Source organism: Rousettus aegyptiacus, unplaced genomic scaffold, assembly GCF_014176215.1.
Source record: "Rousettus aegyptiacus isolate mRouAeg1 unplaced genomic scaffold, mRouAeg1.p scaffold_m13_p_11, whole genome shotgun sequence".
Taxonomy (NCBI): domain Eukaryota; kingdom Metazoa; phylum Chordata; class Mammalia; order Chiroptera; family Pteropodidae; genus Rousettus; species Rousettus aegyptiacus.
The window spans coordinates 77,879,883-77,899,334 of record NW_023416286.1 but is presented as its reverse complement, the minus strand read 5'-3'; the positions used below and the strand labels follow the sequence as shown (position 1 = coordinate 77,899,334).

The 19,452-nt window shown below is 34.3% G+C and overlaps 1 protein-coding gene across 2 annotated transcripts in view; it reads right to left on the bottom strand.

Annotated features, from left to right (window-relative positions):
* The window catches only part of KLHL1 (kelch like family member 1), a 266,430-nt gene that overhangs the window by 117,983 nt on the left and 128,995 nt on the right, over positions 1–19,452 (bottom strand). The gene's annotated exons all lie outside the window — the stretch shown is intronic.

Here is a 19,452-nt window from a genome sequence, read left to right as displayed (position 1 = left end):
TCCATTGGTAATTAATTTATTTAGACTCAAACAATAAAATGTTATTTTTAAAATGGTTTATAGAAACCTTTTTGTTCTCACAGTCTTTCTTTTTAGTTAGCCCTTCAACTTCCTGGCCACAAGAGGAGTGAAATGTCTCCCTAAATGTCTGCTGGCTCCTGGTAAAGAAGGGGTCACCAGAACAATTGGAACAAGGGGTACAGGATCCACCATCAAGGTTGTTTTTTTCCATTCCAACACAATCTTTTCCTCCACTACACTCATCTTCAAACTTATACGTTTTTGCCAACACCTTTTGTTGTGCTTGGATCAATAAAACTAATAAAATAGAATAGTCCATCACAAAGCCTAGACAGAAAGGACTTCTGGCTGTCTAGAATAAACCAAAATGGGCTGGGGAACATCTTTTCCTTGCTTAATAATGGCTGAGGCTTATGGACCCAGGACCTCAGATCCCCTGGGCCAGCCTGCTCATACAGGTATCCACACTTCTAGTCCAGGCTCCTCCATTCAGGGGCCTCCTTATGAAGAGACTTGGCTGAGGCACTATTCTTCATTTTGCCTCCATGCCTTTCCACTGCTAGTCCTTCCCTTCTCCTTCTTCTTGGCCCACTGCTCCATAAAGTAGCAGGAGACTGCTCCTTGAGGCATCTTGGTGGTGAGATGAGTTTCCCCATCTCTGCTGACCCACAACTGGATCACCTGGTACCTAACCTGCTGCTATTCTGTGAGGGAAAATGGGATTGTGCAGTGCCAGATCACTTTTGGTGTCTTGCTTGCATTGCCAAAGTAAGTGAATACAGTCTTGATTTCTGTTTTCAGTATGGTTCATTGTCCTAATTGAACACTTTGCTATCTGGTTGCTTGACATTTGATATATCCCACAAGTCCAATATTTGAAACTTTAATTTACTTTCTTATTTTGTTTTGATTCTCTTTAGTTAGTATGTAGAAGGACACCAGCCATAAATACAACTCTTAATTCTCTTCCCACTCTTACAACAGGTCTAGTTCATGCAGTAGAGTGCAATTTACATAAAAATTTATATTTTTATCAAACATTTTATGTAAAAGACCACATTTTATCTACTTAATATGTCCAACACTCTTAATACACAATGATGAATTTATATCTTTGTTCAATAACTATATTAGGTTTACTTTGATCACAAATTAAAAAAATAATAATTGCAACATAATTGGGCATATCATTAGTTTTCAGCAATGTAGAGTGCTTTTGGTTGAATTACTGAAGCTTTACATGTTGCCATTAACTTTCTAGTAATTTGTATGGGATTCCACTAAAATTCAAAATAATACATAGATTGACTGTAAAACAAAGCAAAAACGTGTTATATTGAGAGAAATCATTTAAAATAGGAGTTTCTAATGCTGGGTAATGAGAAAAAGTTTGTAACTTAACATAAGATAGTAAGTAAGGAATGCTGTTTACATAGGTTATAATATCTAATCTCTACATATGAAGAAACTGGCACCAATGAAGGGTAAAGAGAAGTGTCGAAAGCCCCACAATTATAAACGGTCAATAAATGAATTAAAATTTGTTTATCTCATTTCAAAGAAAAAGCCACAGAACTATCAGGGAAAGATTGGCATCTTATCAATTGGGATAGGTATAAGGGAGGCAAGCCTGAAAATCTTAAACCCAAATTCTTCTGAACTTTTCCCCAAGATTGCAGAAAAATTCATTTTCCCTTGCTACAAAAGTGAACATAAAAAATAAATAACTTAATACTATATTTTAAAAATGCACTATATATAAACAATATACCATGCATAAACAATATAAATACCACATGAAACAATAACACCAAAAAAATTTAGTTCATCTCAGTTCCTTTCCTCACCAACAATCATTGCCTGTATATTAAATAACAGAGTCTAGTCTTGGTAAAGAAGGAAAAACTCTGATGCAGGAAGAAATAAAAATTAAAAATTACATTATCTTTTTTCCAATTTGCCCCAAGAATACTCTCGCTGGGGCACTTGGGGCTACAGCATTATCCTGAGGCAACTCGCGGATTATAGTCCTAACCTTACCCCCAAAGTTTGCCATGAAATACTTTGTTTTTGTTATTATTTTTTAATCACTCTAGTATATTGAGTCTTTGAAAACAATTGACATCATTTTATTTATAGCGTCCTGTTTTTAAAAGTGGTATTTCCATTTATAAAATATAGTAATTCTTGATTGCTGGTGAATGAATGCTGGCAGCAAGCTGCATTTTTTTTTTTTTTTTCCCTAAATGAGGAAAGGGTCAAAGCAATTTTGGAATCTGGCTAATGCTATTAATGAAACTAAAAAAGAAATATGTGTTGGCATTGATTTTAAGGGTGTTAGGCCAGGGTGAAGGAATATAAGAATGAAGATAAGAGAATTTATTTATGTAGGCCACTCACTCATTATCTGGGATTTGGCATGCTGGCCAGGAGCTGATTTTAATAATGGATATGGATGTGACACCGAAGCCTGGAGATAGTTATGCCTTAGTATAAATGAGCTGAAGATGCCAGGATTTCATTGGCTATTATTGAGCAGGACAACAAAAGTCAGAGGGAAGTGGAAATAACAGAATGGCTTACTTTGAAAGAACTGAAAATTCCTTCATTATATGCTACTTGGGAAGGCCTAAAGAATGATGTTGAAGGGGCATTGTAATTTTAAGAGGTCTGGGTTTAGGAATGGGAGATGCAGCCATCTCCCTGGGGTCTAGTATCACTAGAACTATTTACATTTCAGAATGGAAGAATCTATATGGCACCAGTTAATCATCAGAGGCATGATGAATATAATAACAATATAAAGCAGGGAGACCAGAGTCACATAGAGAATGCCAAGATACATAGGAATCTAATTTATGGAATTGATCTTCAGGTATCTTGGGATGAGATAAATGGGCTTTTACTCAGGTGGTTGTTTCATTTGAATAATAAGAAAGTTGATATTAACCACTGCAATGGCAAATTATAGTCCTGCATACAATTTCCAGATTGAGGCAGGTTCATGGACTCAGAATCTACTAATTTAAGGAGAAGGATGTGTCCCTTGAGAAGCATATCACCACGATTATGTAAATTTCCCTCTGATCCTTCCCCAAAGGAATCTGCAGCCTTTGCTAAGGTAGATGTACATCAAGAAAAGGAAACTTGACATCTTTGATAAGGAGTTTGTGGTGACATTCAAATGCCCTAATAGTTCTCTGGTTATGGTGAGACCCATAGAAGATGCACAGTAAATGAAGTTTTGCCTCTGTGTGGGCACAGTGGTTCCATAGACCTTCTCTGTGATTATATTCTCAGATATAAAAGTGTGATTGAGATACATGAACAGCTGGCAGACCTCTCTCATTGATGTCCCAATGTCTTAGGACAGTGGTTCTCACATTTTTGCATGTATCAGAATCTCGTGGAGACAGGGCCGGCTGCACAATTTGTGAGGCATAATGCAAAGTGAAGATGCAGAGTCTCTTGCTGAAAGAACATGAAAAAGTGGCTGTTAAAGGAACATATAAAGCTTTCTCTTTTCTTCCCAGTCTCTATTTTGATTTGTCATGGTGCTTTTTGTTTGCTATTTAATATCACTCTAGATAAAGAAAAATTAGACTTTTAAACTACTAGCATGAGTTTTATTGTTCATCTTTATGTTGTGCAGTGCCAGTTTTAAGTTCTGGTAGCAGAGGATTTAAGTCATGAGCAGATTTATCATCAAAATTACACAATTTGTTTTTCATAGTTCATCTCTTAAGGGTGTCTAGAGTTGGCCAAAAGAAATAAACACAAGTGAGACTCAGGAAGGTGGGAAGGAGATAGAGTGTATCTCCACGGGCAAGGAGCCAGCCTGAGGTGGTGCTCCCAGGTGAGGGGACACCTTCGTAGTTGCCCACGGACATTGGCAGCCAGCTAGTGATTTGAAAAAAATGCTTTCTTCTCAATTCTCATTATTAGAAAATTATCAGGAGAGAATAAAAGCAATTTATCTTTACATAATGAAGGTGATGGAACATTTTCATAATCTCAATACATAATATATTATCTGTTATAATACAGTCTACAAAAACCTTGACTGTCCTGACATTCCACAAAGCGTGGTCTATTGATGATATCATCATGCTAATTGGATTCAGTGAGTAGGAAGTGGCACATTTCTAGATAAGGTTTCAAAGATCTGCTGCATTTGTAGAATTTTCACTACTCTTATCTGCCGTATGTGGAGGGTAAGTTTCTGTCTCTTATACGTCCGACCAGCAAAAATGAGGCGCAAAATTTATTAGGTTCCTTTGAATGTTTTTAGGCACATGGGAATATGATTCAAATCTATTTGTGGTTCACCGGCCTATCAGTTTCTAATGGGGCTGATGGAGTATGCGGGTCCCGGTTGTGCAACTTTACCTGCTATTTGTACCATATGACCAGTAATTCAGTCAGATCTGGAAGTATCTATGATGAGTACAAATTTTGAAAAGATAGTTTAGCAAGTCTCGATGATAAAATCATGGTATTTTTTGTAGAGTTCTGCTCTGCAAACAAAAATTTCTCTCTGTTTTGGAGGAAAAACTCTTGGAACATTATTGGGCTCAAGGTATGACTGAGCGTCTTACCATGGGATATCCAGTGACTATGAAAATTGTTCCAGTGTTATCAAATCCACTGGATAGTAATGATAAGTAAGCATAACAACTATCCAGTTTGGAGTGTAATTTTACAATGGAAATAGTGTATTCAGACCAGGCTTAAGCAGTTCTAAAAATCACTTATAAGTACATGCCTTTTCCTCAACTAAAATGTATGGCCTCAAGTAGAGTTCAATATAATAAGTTTATGGAAAAGGAAATAACTCAGTCTTAGTTAAGAAAAGGTTTGGTTTGGTATACTGGTGCTAGCCAGGACAGTGATGGAAGGAAATCCGCAAAGCTCTGAGCGGTATACTTGGATATCCACTTCGTATGAAGAGAGAGAGGTGGTCTGATTATACACAGACTTCTGAGCCCTGGCGAATAGTTTGGATGGCTGGTGAGAAGCTTGAAAGGAACAAATGGGAAAGATGAGGGCAAGGAGATCTGGACTAATTTTATGTCAAATAGATCCATTAGAGTAATCATAAAATGAGAATCTTTCTTAAATGCACAGCAGATGGCATTTATTTTAGAGAAAGCTCTGAACCATCAGGTAGACAGAGTGACATGTACAATGACATCAGCGACCTTCTTTCCTTAGTCTTCTCAGTGTTTCTACAATGGCTCACAAAGAGACAACCATGATAGCAAGGACAGAAGCTATGAATGGGACTGAAAAAAATGAGCTCCCCCTCAACAAGAGTAACCTAGCTATAGCACTGCTATTTCCCAAAAGAGCACAACTTTTGGGAGAAGACAGGCCAGCTAGTTGAAGGAACGTGGATTACATAGGTCTTATTTTATCTTGCAGGAAGCATAAATCTACCTTTTCTGGAATAGATACATATTCTGCATATAGGTAGACTTGTCTTCTTTATCCCTCAATACCATCCAGTTGCCTACAGAATTCCTGATCCATTGCTAAAGGATGACTGACACAATTTCCTTGAAAAAAAGTAGCCTATTTTATGGCAAAGACAGTATAACAATGGGCCCATAACATGATATTCATTATTCTTCTCATATACTCCATTACCTAATAACATCTGGCCTGCATATTAGTGAAAGAGAATGTTGAGGGCTTGGATAAAGTATCAGCTTTGGATATGCATTGCATCTATACTGATGTTTAATTGTGTATCCTTGGTTGTTAAAATTTATGGTTAGAGAACAAGATGTGGATATGAGATTATCTTTTCTCACTATTACTCCCAGTAATTCACTTATAAATGTGTGCTCTACTTCACAACTTTAGAATTGATTGAGGAAGGGATTCTGAATTCCAGTGGAAGGAACACTTCTGCCAGCAGACACAGTAAGAGTTTCACTGTATTAGAATGTGGGACTACTAACTGGTTAAGAGAGCTGGTTAACACAATTTTGAAGAGAGAGAAATATTGTACAGTGCTACATACAAACTTTGACCTCTGAGAAACAGAAGATAAGATGTGTTGACACATAACACCTTTCCTTTTATCCCCTTGATGCATAGATCTGTGTCACGATGGTTCCACATGACCTCTTCGGAAGATCCTTCCCTTTATTAAACTACCAATTGTGTTTTCCTTCTTTACTGTGAACAGCTCAGAAGTGCTTTCCCTTTTTACTAGCCTACTTTCCCTTTCCCCCTCAATTTTGCAAACCCTGGAATTGCACATCCCAATTAAACCTTTGCCCATTAGCTTTGCTTTTGCTTTGGGTTCTGTTTCCTAGGGAAAACACAGATCTTCCCTTTTCGAAGGGAAGCAATTATTAGGTAGTAATCCAATTACCACCACAAACACAAACAATAAATCATGGAATGTTTACACTTGTAAGACACTGTGTGTATAAAAAGGTGAATATAATGGAAATAACAATTAAAAGGCACTAATTATATGTGGAAACTTCTTTAGTTACTTTATCCTATAGTGTTTTGTTCAATATTCTAATGCCTAATTGTGAAACAGTAAAAAATTAATGAAAAACATCACATCATTATAAAAACATAAATAATATAAATGCATCTAATATTTATTTTACTGTGAAAGGTACTTTACTCTTATCTTATTTGACCTTTTATTTTTTGTGCAAGGATACACACCTAGATAAATGTTTAAACATAAATGTGTATACTTTAAATCATTCCTTTTATACTTTATGTCTTGGAATGGGTTTAATATAATCAAAGGCTAAAGTAGAGAGATAAATTTCCCTGAAAGATCTAGCTACTAAATTAAACTTAATGAGAGAAGAGTTGCAGAAAATTTCAAAGACAGAAGTGTGTATGGTGTGCATGAGGGACAATGACAATACTGGTCAGGGGTAATTGATGTCATATTTTGAGGGGCAAAAGAAAACAAAGGACACTAATAAGAATAGGATCAGATGCAAGTAATTTAAATGCCATCCTAAATTTTGACACCAATTTGTGGTCTGGTTGCCAAAATTAGTGATATCTTTGGTAGACATGGAGACATCCAGAAAAGACTTAACATCTGTTAACATTCAATGAGTTTTACATGATTCATTGCTTTTGAAGTGATTAGACACAATATATGGGAAATGCTTAGCAGGAAGCTAGAAATGTAAGTTAATGAAAAGGTTAAGTATTGGACAGACAGGATCAGAGTCATTTTAATTGGTTAAGAGTTGAAATCCTTTTTGGTTTGGACAATATTGCTGATCTAAGGAAAATGAAGAAAAGAAGATATCTATGAGACAGACAAGGCAAGTGAAAAAAATTTCTAAGGAGGAGAGTTTAACTAGCACAGTGAAAGATATAAAAAATTTGAAGGAGAATGAAAACAGAAAAGGCCCATAGATTTACCATTAGTATCCTTAAGGAGTGCTTTCAGTCAAGTGGTTGGTATAGAAGCCTGAGTGTAAATTTAAAGGCTGAATGGTGAATATAGTGCTAGCAGAAGCAAATTGCTTGTTGGAGAACTACAGTGCTAAAATAAAGAGAAGTCAATACCATTGTTTTACAATATTTATTTATTTTTAAAGATAAGACCCATCTACTTAACTAAAACCTCAATATTTAAAGTCTGAAACACCTGAGGTGCACAAAATGTTCTGAGCCTCTTGCAAAGTAGAGGGAGAGGCCCACCGAAGAGAAACAATACAATCATGAAAAGAGAACCCAAATGGGGTGAGGAAAAGACAGAAGCAAATAAGAGATTGTAAAACAAAATGTTTTCCACTTAAAAAAGAGTGATAATGATACTTCTAAACAAAACCTTGAAAAATTAACTTGTCAATATTTTAAAACAAATCCCTGGACTTTAGTTCTGTGAATTTATACTGGATACGTGTAGAATTCTGAAGGATGGAGAGTAAAAAAAAAAAAAAAAAAACATGAAAGTACACAGACCAACATAAAAATAAAATGGAGAGCAGCTATAAACAAAGAACATAGTATGAAGAGAATGTAGATTACAAATATGAAAACATCCAGCTAAAACCCAGTGAGGTTGTATCAATAATATATCATTTAAAAATTTTTTCATGTTTGTTTAAAGAAATACTGACTATATGCCCTATATATTTAAAGAGATGCATTTGAAAATATCAGCAAATACTATTTTTAGTTTAGTTATAATAAAAGAAATTTAACTGTCATATAATTTTATATTGATATGCAGAACAGATTTTTTAATTTTTAAATTGAACACTAAACAAGATCTTAGAAAGATTTATGAAATTAATTTAATTTTTGTTATTTTATGAGAAATATACTAAGGTTAAAGGTTTAGACTTGGCTAAAACCAAGAAATATGAAAGCAGAAGAATTCCTGACAGTTAGTTACCTTGTTTAAACTTTATGAGTCTCAACCAGGGAATTATTAAGTAGCGATGAAATTATTATTATAAAGATTCTCACCATAAGAATAATAGAATTTGAGTATTCAAATAAATGTATATATATTTTTGCTAGATTTCCGTTGTGCAAACCGCTTTTCAATATCCTTATAAGTCTCTAACATACTCAATCCTCCCCTCAAAAAGAACGTTCTTTCTACCAACTGAAGGAGCTGACATTGTCTTACAAAAACTCTTCATACTGAATTCAAATCATTCTTGCATCTTATTTCCATTGGCCCTAGTACATCATGCTGACAGAACTCCAAACAATAATTAACTCATATTTTACACTCACAATAGCTCTGAAAAGAGCTAGGAGTAATTCTATACCTGTTTGGCCATTCATGTATGCCATTTGAGAAAACTCAAGCACAGAGGGTGTAAGTAAATATTCCAAATTTACATAGCTCGTGTGTGGCGAGAAGAATTTCAAAGGATTTCAATTCTGGCTCCAGAAGTCACACTTCACCATTAAGTCATGTTGTCTCTCAATATGGCTTAAATACAATGCAGCCGAACTATATTGGGTTTGTATCACTTATCATAATTTCTTTAATTTTTTTTGGAAGGTTTAGCACAGTGGTTTGAAGTCAACTTATTATCTATGATGATTCCCATAGCTGCATTTTCTGCAATAATGGAATATCTGATTAAACACTAGATATAATAAAACTGACTATATCATGGTTATTCTGTAAAAAGAAATTGAGAAAGCAATTACAACTGTTTTTCTTATGTTCTCTCCATTTTGAGTAAATTTAATTTGTTTCTTACCTGGAAACCACATACAGCATACACACAGAGACAATTATCTGGGTAGGTTTAATTCCAAATTCATGTAGATGACATTCATCAGAAATCTCCAAGAATTGGTGTTGTCTGGTCCAATAGAATGTGAATATGATCAAAAGCTGTTTTTTTTTAAGTGTGGTATGCAGATTATGAATTTACATGCAGTAGCTGATAATAGGGCAGTGCTATTTGACTTTTATATATATTAATCACTACCCTTTAATTTTGAAGTCCGTTTTTAAAATCACATGTAAAGAAGAGCACCGTGCACTGTAACATGGTGGTGATCTTTCCTCTGTTATTCCTCAGTTTATACTAATTTACCAAGTGCTGGAACTGATATACATATTAGGTATTACTATTGACAAGTGGATGTGACAATTTCTCTCTTCCATTAAATTAAAAACATATAATCAAAACATTTATTGATTATATATTCTGCAACAGGCTTTTATGTTAAATTATGGATATTAAAAAGTAAGTAAGCCTGACTTCAGTTGGCTTAGCCTGTACAAAAGTGTTGAATTCTTGTCAACTCTATGTCATCTGAGTTAGTTGCAGCTGCGATAAATTCGTGATTTCATATTTTAACTTTGTAATATTTGCAATATATTATTTAATACTTGTTACTCAGTGAAGTGAGTCTTATGATTAAAAGTGAGTCGCAATACGTTTTCTTGATTGAATAGCTTTCCAAAGTGGTTGTATTAAAAATCCAAGCAGTCTGCTTCCAAAATCCACGCTCTTAATCGCATGCCACACCATCTCCTTGCAAACATAACTTAAGATAAATGTCTGGGAGTAGAATGCTGCAATAAGTATGTCACAGCTTTACTAATTTACACTATCATAGCAGCCCAGGAGATCATTTAACATAATAGCCACACCAATCAATTGACACCCTAGTCTGACCCAGTGTACCAGAATCTCCCAAGGAACTATAGTAACTGATGTAAAAATCTTGATTAGCAGAAGTGGCCTCACATAGTGAATTCTTAGTAGATAAATATACTAGGTGTTTTCTTACCTCCTTAACAGCTCATGAGAACTGACACTTATTAAGCAATCACTGAGGTTCCACAGGATTCACCTAATAAGTATTTGACAAGACTGGACATTTTAATTATAGAAATGAGACTATTTCTGTGATTCAGGGTACCTGGGGGAACTTTCATTAGCTAACAATCATCAGAAGAATCATATTGCCTGTCTGTGATTTTATTTAGTGATGCAAGGAAAAGGGGACCTAGAAAGTAGGTTAACGGGCATTCGCGAGAAAAATCTCCATGTTTTTATTGCCCCTTCAGGGTTCACTTGATCGTAACATGGGCTATATCTGTAAATCAATATGTGGGAAAACAGGACTAGAACAAGACACAGTTAGTATTAAAGCTATTGTCTTCTAGTGACAATATTTTGACAATGTTTTCCTTTGATTCATTTTGCTTAGTTTTTGATTTTATAAGTTTTCTGGAATTAGTTTATTTTAATGAGAAAAATTATAATTTAAGAATTATATTTCTATAGACTTGATTTTACCTTGCATACAAAACCCTTTTAAATGTGGTTTGATTCTCATTCATCTATTCATTCTTTTTGATGCCAGAGCTTGAAAAGTGAGCTCTGGAGCTGGGAAGTGAGGCTTCAGTTTGAGATATGGTTTGTGAATAATTATTAAAGCCATAGGCCATGAGTATACTAAAAGAGAATGTAGATTAGTAAGAGAAGAGGAGAGAGATCAGAACCCTGGGCTTGGGGATGGCATGGGGATGGGGTAGAAAGTAGCCCAAAAAAATATTGAGAAAGATTTTCAGAGAACCAGGAGGAAGAGAAGCTGTAAATTAAAATATTAGTTATTAGAGTTATAATTCAAGTCTGAATATGGTGAAAAAATAAGATGAGAGAAGAGTTGACATAAAAATTTGTTTCCTGGGGAGTTATTTCTTTCTACAACCTGATTGAATATTTGTCAATTGTATAAATGGAGAACTGTAACGATTATACGGTTTATCTATTCCCTAAATTTAGTAAGGGAAGAATCTAAGGAGAAATTGTGAAAAACCCTTTTACTTAAATTTAAAGAAAGTTTTCTTTGTCAACAAACAAAATAAAAGATATAATACATGCAATTTATGAATTATCCAATTTTTCTAAATGAATAATGTACAATTATACAACTACCAAAAATAATACTTATTAATTATATGAATTACACATCAATTTTTGAAGTTATAGGAGATGTTGGTTCATATTATCTTGCATTTGATAAAGGCTGAATAGTATAATTAGTGAACTCCTACTTATCAATATTTTTTCCAAATTCATCAAGTAGTGCAGTTGATAGCAGTATTTTACTCAATGTTCTACAATGATAAAATAGAATATTTGTTCTTTAGACTATGATATTGGCCATATATATTAAAATACCTTTTAAAATAATCTTCAATATTAATGTACTATACATAATACATATTGCTAATGTAAAGGTATTTATTCTATTCAAGGCAAATCCTAGTTCCTAAATGTGGCTTCTTCTAAATTAAGAGAAGTTCTAAATATTTACTTATATAAAAAAATTACATATATAAAGAATTGTGTTTTTTATATGAAAAATGTAATAAGTCACTGAATGTGTGTGTGTGTGTGTGTGTGTGTGTGTGTGAGAGAGAGAGAGAGAGAGAGAGAGAGAGAGAGAGAGAGAGAGAGAGAGAGATTGAGAGAGGGAGAGAGAAAAGAAAGGGGTAAAATTGCAAATTAGCTGCTTACTTGTCATATTTGAGCCCAGAGGAAAATTTAGCTACCGCTACATTATGGCAAAACTTATGCAGAATAAGCACACATTTAGATGCAGAGAGAATTTATTTCAAATGGATCTACATCCACATAAGTAATGTTTCTAGAGTGAAAATATCAGCTACAAAATATTTCACATAATATTATTCCAAAGAATTTTCATTAAAAATCACAATATAAGGAAGGCTTAAAAGAGAACATACCTAAAGAAAAGACACAATATGAAAACAAACTACATTATTATTGAGCAGCCAATAGTCAGACTTTGCATGCGGTCATTATTGTTTTCTTGTTGGGAAGAATTTTTTTTTAAATCTTATATTAAAGTCCAGACATTTTCTCATTACCTTCAAAATATTTTTCCAGTAGCTTATTAGATAAATATATATATATATATATACACACACATATATGTGTATATATGTGTATACACACACACACACACACACATATATATATATGTATATATCAATAAATTCTATTCAATGCTTATTTGACTTTTTGGGGTCTTGGAAATAATTTTTAGATTTTTTTTTTAATGGAACGAAAGTCTCTATAGTTTAAGATACAGCTATGTGATGAGGATAATCCATAAAATTGTATGTTTAAAACTCTGAATTTACAAAAAACATATTATGAAGCTATAAAAGCAATGTAATAAACCTCAAAATCCTAATAAATTACTATATTCTTTATGCATTGTTGTCATTCTTGTTTTGTTTTGTTTTCCCCAACCTAAATCAGAAATTAAAGCATCTGTGGTCTTCTTTAGGTTCCTTAGAGTCAAGGGACGCTTACTTTGTTGTCCCTAAATAGTCTGACAAATCCCACTGCACTGAAAACTTTTTGCAGTAGAAAAATACTGTTATATTCAACTTTGTACCATGATCTATAACAAGGTGCCCTAATAGCAAGATCTTAAAGTACATTTACTGAACTATGCTGGCCTGCAAAATGTAAGACTTTTTCACAGATTTGCAGTGTTTGCAAACCATGTAGTGAACAGTTAATACATCACAGATAATTTTATGGTAAGTGAAAAAACACATTCAAACATTCATCACACAATTTAGATATAAATGAAATATAATATTGAAAGGATAGGTAAAAATAATGATTTGATATCAGTAAAGAATAACAACATGAATAATAATAAACATGAATTTGGGATTGGAGCCAACACAAATGATTGGAGCCAATGCAAAGATGAAAGAGAAGAAAGAGGAGTTAGTTTTATTGACTGGCTACAACATTAAGCCATGCCTAAAGCTCACTCTACCCTTGGTCTTTTCAGTTTGTGAACGGAAATTGCCAAGATAGGGTCAATGAGTCAAGGGAATTAAAACGAAGCTGGGAGGCCACGCAGTCTGCCTTATACACGTCCCACTCATGAACTTTTGAACTTTTAAGTTAACAATGAAACCACCTCCTGGACTTTACTTCTTCCTTGCTATGGACACCAGACTATCTGCATTCTGCACCTTGCAAAGAACCAGTCCATTCTTCTTTTGCACAATGGACCTAACCAATCTCGCTTAACTGAGCCAACATCTTTCATTTATGTGGAGGACCTAAATGGAAAGAGCCCTTGTGGTTTTGTCTTTATAAACCCTGCCTTTCTTTGCTCTCTTCAGAACAAAATTGGGGTTACTACTTAAATCTGTGCCTGCAAGGTTGTAATCCTTTGCTCAAACAAAATGCTTCTTGTTCTTCTCTTTTACAACTTGATTCTTTTCATTGTTTAACAAGTTACGTGAACCAACTTTCAATTGGGTTATTTCTCACTTGTCATGAAAGAATGGCCTGCCTCATTTGGTACAGGCATTTTGCTAATAGCTCTTTCTGCTTTTTCTTAAGATGCTATTTTGCTATTTCTCATTACATTTTAGCTTAGATTTATAAACTCCTTGGCAAATAATGTGACTAGTATCTGCTCTTCCATGAATGTGGCATACAGCTTTGAATTACATATTTTTAGTTTTTTTAAACAACATGTTTTTTTATTAAAAGTTTCATGATATTTTCCATGATATTTCTATGCCAGGGATGCTTCAGCCACAGCCATCTTGGGAGGTGCCCAGTGGCTAGGTGAAAGAGAACATGGTGGTTATCATGTCTTTCCACTCTACAGTGCCAAGTTACTCAGCTCTTCCAGGATTCCTGCTGTCTCAGCTTCCTTTCTTTCAGCTACTACCTACCAGCGAGGTCTTATCTTGTTCCTGAAGGAGCCTCATGACCGTTGGATCGCTCTGTGAGGCTATCTGCTCGTTGTCTACAATACCTCCTCATTGTCACTCTAGGAGAGCAGCCTTCTTTTTGCTGGGGACAGGACTAAGTGCTGATTGTGACAGCAGGTGAATAAGATGAGCTCCCAGCTTGGGGTCACCACTTGACCTCAAATGTTCTTGTCATCACTGAGCAGGTTCCTATGACCAGCAGCTAATCCCTTGTTGGGATAACGCATTCTACACCCTAGACACCCAGTTCCACTCTACCCCGCTGTTACTTCTGGCCCACACAGTGGTCTTAAATTCGTCAGAGGTCTGGTGAGGATGAAGACCTCATCATCCTTCATGCAGGTTATCTCCCATGTGGTTTCTGAGTGTCTAGGTGAGCTACAAGTCTCAAAAAATAAAGAAAAGTAGCGCTTCATCCATATCAGCCACTGTTTCGGCCAGACCTTGCTGCAGAGCTCAGTACTGCCTGAGAGTGAGGAAACCACTGCTTTTCTCCAGCTCTCTAGGGCAAGGAAGGCATGTGTGCTGCCTGGTGGGAGGGCTCAGAGCAGACTTTCAGCCTTGGAGGGTCAACAACTAACAGAATGGTATATGAAGCATGTAACATAACCACAGAAAATAATTATTTTCAGTGACCTGAAAAGGCAAATATTTGATTATGAATTCTTAGTCATTACAGTTGGCCCTCCATATCTACAGGTTCTGCATTCACAGATTCAACCAATGGCAGATGGAAAATATTTTGGGGGGAAAAATGCTACTGTTAGAAATACAGCTTCAACATCTTAGTCGTATGTATCTAAAATATGAAATCTGAAAAAAATGGCCCATCTGGTCTTGCACCACCATGGAGTAGGTTGGCGTTTTGCCCCAAGAATAGAATTTGAGGTCTGGCTGTTCTACTCTTTAATTTTTTACTCAATGAAAAGAGCTCTGAAAATTTTATTCCCTTTTCAATACTAATTAGGATATTTTTTCAAATCGTCTATGTATTTTACATGCAATATTTATTTCCCTCATTTATTAGTCGAATTTATGCTTGTTATTAAAGGTGAAGATGATGATGATGATGTCTGTTAAATAAAAACATTTGTATCTGGAACTGATATGGGTCCAGAACGGACACGGCAAATTTTTTCAACTGTATCCTCTGTTTTCCCTGACATAGTTTGAATTCTATCCATAGAGTTTAAACTAGTTGCTTAGATTGTTGATTTGTGTTTTGCTGTTGTTGTTGTTCAGCTGTGAAGTTGCTTGAGTGGAAAAGATAAATAAAACAAGTGATTCAAAAATGCATTCTGGGTGTGCCAACACCATATTTTTTTCTACAAATAGATGAAATCCCTTATCACACATGCAGGGCAAGCTTTGCAAGGAGGTCTAAAAGTAAGTACAAGGGAGTGTCTTGAGACTCCATTCGACCTTTCCCAGTCTCTAGGTGACTAGGTCAGGCAACCTGAAACAGTCTTCAGAGCCCACCATCCAAAACTATCTACACAGATATTTAACTTTCTTTTCCCTATTTGGCCCTGTCTCATCTTCAAGTTTATGTTATAATTGGAAAAAAAAAATCTGTATATGTTTCTTTCAGCTCTGCTTGTTCTATTATTCTAATTTGGCTGATGAAACATAAACAGGATACATTCATTTCTCTTATGGACCAGCCATGTCCTTTCATGTCTACGAAGTAGAATCCACTTCCTCACACAATTATCCCTCTTGTATCATGAGATAAATTAAAGAAGAGATATGTCAAATCTGTGCTTTCCCTTTCCCTTTGGCCTAATTTTACTTGTCTTGGCAGCTTTTTATTTTAGAATTTACATTATTGAGTTATAATTCTCTAAGTTGAATGTAGATGAATTTTCTTCTTTGTTTCTTTTCATTCATTTCATAGAGTTTTATGACAAAAATTATGAAATGGTGCTTACTGTCTTCACTAGAATTCCCATTCATTTGAAATGTATATGAGAATGTCAAACCCCAAATTTTGGAAGATAACAAGTTATTTCTAGGTTAACATCATTTTCAAAAAAATTAAGAAAGTTAATAAATGTTAAAAGATTAAAATATTAGTTCATTTGTAGTTCACAGTATTATTTTAACAGGTATTTAGGCAGTATCTGATGAACCATATAAGAAAAGTGACATTCCTAAATCAACGTCAATATGAAAGATTAGGTAAATTACTTCATATATATCAGAAAGGTAAAGGGAGCAAAAAAATGTAAAATTATTTTTGGATTGAAAATATTAAGAAAGTTTACTTGGTGAGTAATGTAATAAAACATAAATGTGCTTTCTTAAGTACTTATTTGTATTTGCTATGGCATGTTTACAGAAAATATTCAATTTGATATAAATTTATGACAACTTGAGCTTTTTATATTAGGGAGCTACGTACAGATATGCCTTTTTATACCAAAAATAGTCATATAGTAAAGGGTACCAATGAATTAAAAATATTCTTACTATGAAAAACGAGAAAGAGAGGTCAGCAAACACATTCGTTTGTTCACATATTATCATTTACACAAAACTCCTCACAAACATTAATTCACCTCTGAATGCACTCATAAAGTAAGGGCTGCACATGAAATAAATAGGAACATTAAATATACAAATACACAAACAATCATTAATGTTAACTTTATCTCATTTCAGCATAGTCGTAAATTTCTACATAACAATTAATGATTCTTGCTGTTTTAGCATCAACTTGGCAGATAATGAGGAGGCATCTGTGTATTAAAATGTAAATGACCTTACTGACCAAATAACAGGGAAAACATATTTATTTTCCATAAGAAAATCTAGCCAGTAAAGAACTAAGACATGGTTGAAATTGCAATAACATTTTCTCTGGAATAAACTAAACGCCTCTTTCTTCGGTAAAAAGAAACATTATCAAACACCTTACTAGATATCTATCTGATAAGGTTACACAGCAGGTCAACTCACTCTTACTGTCTGCAACATGATTTATAATGCAAGTATCTTGTAGAAAATCTATTAATGTTGATGCAATCCTTGTTTTTCCAAGTAAGTGCAAGAATGGGGTTCTATTCAGCTATTTCGGTCTTGCAGAGCAATTGCTTAACTGTTTCAAATGAGCATTTGCTACCTAATGTCATATATGGAGAGTTGGCAGAGTCTCATTAATCTGACTTACAATTATTTCTGAAACTATTTTATAGTGTTGCAAATGCATGTAACAAATCTCTCTTAAAGTTCTGTCCTTCTTAGTTGATAAAACTTGGTCATGTAAAATTCAATATGAAGACAAGCCTGCAAATCCTAACTGTTCCTACTCTCCCCTTTTCTAAATATTATGTGGGATTTTATTGCCCCCTTTTCTCATTCTATTGCACTCACTCTGTTATTCATTCGTTTGATCAATCATTTGATAAGAACAATATTTTATCAAGCTTTAGGTGAAGAAGACCTTTAATAGCCTCTAGCTTTTAAAACTTAATGTCTGATGAAAATTAGAAATAAATAATACATATACAATGCTATAAATTCTTCAACAGATGTAAGGACAAGATTATAAGAAAGTGCAGTAAAAAAAAGTTTTCGGGTGGTCAGGATACACTTTAGGAAGATATATTTTAATACTGCAAATTAAATCGAAAGTTTGAGGACACAAAGGAGGGGAAGTAAAACGCTCTGGGTAGAAAGAGAGGAATGTGCAAAGACCACATGATGAAATAGCGTGGAATGGCGTGGAGCTGCAAGTATCTAGTACGGCGAGTAGCAGGAATTACGGAGAAATCTAATGACATGACTGGAAAACATGTAGGCGCCAGATTAAAAAAACACCGTGTGCTAATGGCCTATACTTATAGTTTTTGGGGAACCACTAGAGAATGTTTAGCTGGAAATAAATTTAATCCAATTTGGACTTTAGAAAATTAACCACCTAACTAAGGAAAAGTAAGTAATAAAGTACCATTTTACCTTCACTAAAAACTATGATTTTTTCAAAATGTAACTTTTATAAAGCTTAAGAACAAGCAAAATTGAACAACATCTTTTTAGGGATACACACATATGTGGTAAATATATTCCCAAAAAAACACATATATTGTAAACACAAAATTTTTACTGTTCTCAAAGGATAGTGTTATTGAGAGAAAAATGGGTAGACAAAATTTTCAGGAGTACACAGATACAAATGTACTTTAGAAGTTCTATTTTTAAATTGAAAAGTACTAACATGGAAAATTATTTGAGTATCGTACTTTACTATATAGTCTGTTTTCAATATTACACAATAGACCACTTAAAATAAGCAAATTTTTAAAAATAAAATGTTTGGAAACATTACAAATAAATTGTAAATATTACATATAAAATATTTTTAAATGAATTAGAATGGGAGAGACAGAAATAGAAGCTAATATAACATCTCAGAAAGAAGGAGAGAGTTAACAGAATAGTAAACGCTACACAGAGGGATGAGGTCAGTTTTCCATAGACTGTAAAGGAGAAAGCACAGCGAAGAGGCAGTCCCAAAATGCCAGGTTGGAGGGACTCTGTAGAAGAGTTTCATTATCATTAAATATTGCGAAAAACTGGGACAGAAAAGTACAACTGGCTTTGTAAATTCTGGCGTTGCTGGTCAAATTTGCCACATCTTTTCTGTCTTAATGGCAGCTGAATCTACATTGCAATAGAGGTTCAAAAATTTCTACATTAGAGTTACTTAGGGGTGGTACTAGTGCTCTTGTCTTAATGTTGCAACTGTAGAAAAACTTTACATTTTTAAGAGTGTACGTTACAGATCAATCAAAAAATTACATTCCTAAAATGCTTTTTATTTATACTTATATTTTTTAAATGCCAGTTTTGAACAGCATCATCATCATTATCATCATCATCATTATTGTCATATATTACGCATTGAGGTGGTTTTAAGAGGTGCTGATGGGAACAGAGGAGCTCTTAACGGCACTAAAACAGAAGGAATCAGGATTTAAGGAGGAGACAGTGAGAGACAGTAAACTACAGTGGTTAAACTTATAGACTTTGAAGCTAATTTCCCTAATTCGAGTTCTGGCTTTCCCACTCACTATCTGATTGTAGTTTAACAAGTTAACTAACTTTGCTATGACTCAGTTTCTTTGATTGTAGAGATACTATCTATG